Here is a 2,819-nt window from a genome sequence, read left to right as displayed (position 1 = left end):
AAATACCCAAAAAGAAGTTTGTAAAAAATGAATCCGCCTCAACAATATAGAACTTATCTACAACTTAGGTAAGAGACAAATTGATTGAAAAATCACATCTAAACTTTTAAGGTGTTCAATGTTTACAGGCAACACCTGAAAAGCGGAATACCAAAGACCATAAAAGAGAAAACTAGAAATTATTCAAATTTAAAAAGTTGCATGCAAAATAGGCCAACCGAATATCACAGTTATCAACAAGGACAACCAAAACAGTAAAAAAATATGACGGTGTAATTATTAATGCCAGGAATATATAAAATTATTTAAATTAACTAACATAATGTTCACTTTTTCTCTCATAAGAAAAAGTAGATTTGAAGCAGCGCAACAAGATCGAATCAGCTGATAAGATATACAAAGAAAGACGAAAAGTGTCTTAAAAATCAAGAAAAAGTAAATTTTGCATTTGAGACAGAAATTCAAGTATTTGTGTTTCATGAAAGACAACACAGCCACAAATCACCCGATAGAATACCAAAACTACAAAAAAATTATTATGGAAATATGTGACAAACTCAAGAACCAAACGACAAATTGAAGCAACTGGAGATAATCAAATGAAACAAAAGCAAACATTCCTAGCTGCATAAAGAACAAAAATAAATGCAAATGATTAATCCCTATTATTCTGACCCAGAAGTGAAAAGTTGAGGAAAAACATGTACACAAAAAGGTAAACTTATCGTAATTCCATGAAGCAACGGCATACAGAAGGCGGAACAAATCGAAAATTGCAAGTAAAAAATAGACGAAAACAGACCAACTGAGTTTAAAAATAATCAAGAAAGAATATGCATTGCCTGAAATTTTAAGAAAATCTATTAATGGAGCTAAGAAAGAAAAAAACAATAAATATAAATAAAACTATATACAGGTGGTTTCATAAGTCGACATACTCTATGTAAGAGTTATAAATAGCCATTGGGTAAAACAATTTCCTATATTTATTTAACCATGTAAATTTTTGAGCAACTCTGGAAACTCTTTGAAAACACCTCGCATACAGTAACTATATTTGATAACAATATCAACATGTTCGCTGGCAACTCTTACAACAAAACACGCCCTTGTATGGTCTATAAAATACACGTTTACTGATCGAAGTTTCACAGTGAAAACAAACTCAAATTGCTTTACGTGACTTCAGACGATCCTCAACGTGTGACTTTTACATATTGGTTTTACTGCCCCAGTTGGTGAGGGAACAGGGAACTTTACGGCTATTGGATAAGTGGTTTTTGTAAAAAAAAAACACTTTTGTTTAATTACGTATTTGGCAATTCACCACGAAATGCATGGAAGTATAGGATAACAAAAATGTTTAATTTTTGCCGCTTTTTTTGCTGGTTTTCCAGCACTGCGTTAACTCCAAAAAAATTATGCTTTCTCTGATCGATTTTGGGAAAACTTTAATGTTTTCGAAAAAAAAACAAGAGAACTTTGCTTCGCTTTTGTCTCAAATTGAAAGGTAAAACGTAAAAAATCAGTTTGCCCCTATTTTAAAGTAAAACCTTAGGAAAAACCGCATTTCTGTTTAGAGGGAGGTTTGTTTAGAAATATTGACATAAAAATCAAGAAACCGGTATTGAAAAAAACTAAATTATTCACAGCGACGAAGGTGGCGAGTTTTCCAAATAATTGTTTACTAAGTTTCGCTTGTTCTGTTCGGGAAAATATTTTTGGAAAAACCCAGACAAAACTATTAGGGTTTTGTCCAAAATTTGAGGCCGCAAAAGATTTTTGACTCATTTTTACAAAGCGGTTAAAGAGGCGAGTGTTTAGTGATCAAAATTTAGTTTATAATTTTTCACAGAAAATACCAGAAGATTATCAGTATTTTTAAGTAAAACTAGAAAAAATGTGGTTTTTGCGTAGAGCAAATTGCTTAAAAAAACTTTGCTAAAACTGGAGACCTGAAATTTTAAAGAAACTTTAAAATTCTTCAAAGGCATGAGGGTGGCGAATTTTCCAATTAGTTTTTTGTAAACTTTTTGTAAACCYCAATTACTTTCGGTGAAMAAATAATGAAAATKATTTGGTYTTTGTGCCAAATTCGAATCTGAAAAGGGKTTYCTAAAATTCCCTGCAAAATGAGACTTMAAATTGTMATTTTTGGCTGAAAAGACTATTATTGTCAGGAAAGGCGAAAARCATCAGAAAATTGCGGGTTTTTTGCGCTTTTGATTATAATCTTTTAGTTTTGTAATCGGTTTTTGAGAAAACCTTMACGATTTTCGGGACAAAACGGAAGAAATTTATTGTCGTCCCGAATTCGACACTGAAAAAGTTTTTATAAAATTCCTACCAAGCCAAAAATTTATTTTGCAATTTTTCGTGCAAAAGACTTACAGATTGTCAGTATTTTCAAGCGAAACTCTACAAAATAGAGCGTTTTTGAGTAGAAAGTAAAGCAAGAAACAAATCCAGTCAAAACTAAAACCCACAATTTTTGAACAACCTTTACAGTCTTCAGAGGAATGAGGGTGACGAGTTTTCAGAAAACTGTGGATATAGAAAAAAAGTTTTAACTACGTATTACTTTTGTCTGCTTTGCGAAACCTTTTGTAATCTTAAAATTAAAATAAAATCAGAAGACATACACTAAAGTAAAAGAACCTAGTGAATAAACGTGCGAACACGAATCAATAATTACCCTCAATCTGTTGTTATCTGTAAAATCCGTAGGCAAAAAAGAAGAGATAATCAGCGAAAACCAAGCAAATATACATATGCATGAGCACATAAACAGCAAACAAAGATAATATAAAACTATTACT

At 31.4% G+C, this 2,819-nt stretch overlaps 1 protein-coding gene and 1 long non-coding RNA gene across 2 annotated transcripts in view; one reads left to right on the top strand and one right to left on the bottom strand.

The window, feature by feature from the left end:
- The window catches only part of LOC125505473, a 3,865-nt gene extending 3,545 nt beyond the window's left edge, over positions 1-320 (top strand). Inside the window, exon 2 of the long non-coding RNA XR_007282196.1 lies at positions 129-320. This is a non-coding gene — a long non-coding RNA (uncharacterized LOC125505473). The remainder of the gene's footprint in view (positions 1-128) is intronic.
- LOC109541944 (serine/threonine-protein phosphatase 2B catalytic subunit 3) overlaps positions 1-2,819 on the bottom strand; it is a gene marked incomplete in the record, with an annotated part of 59,971 nt that overhangs the window by 19,772 nt on the left and 37,380 nt on the right.

Source organism: Dendroctonus ponderosae, unplaced genomic scaffold (assembly GCF_020466585.1).
Source record: "Dendroctonus ponderosae isolate FM_Combo_2020 unplaced genomic scaffold, Dpon_F_20191213v2 Dpon_F_20191213_8, whole genome shotgun sequence".
Lineage (NCBI taxonomy): Eukaryota > Metazoa > Arthropoda > Insecta > Coleoptera > Curculionidae > Dendroctonus > Dendroctonus ponderosae.
This window is presented reverse-complemented; position numbering and strand designations above follow the sequence as displayed.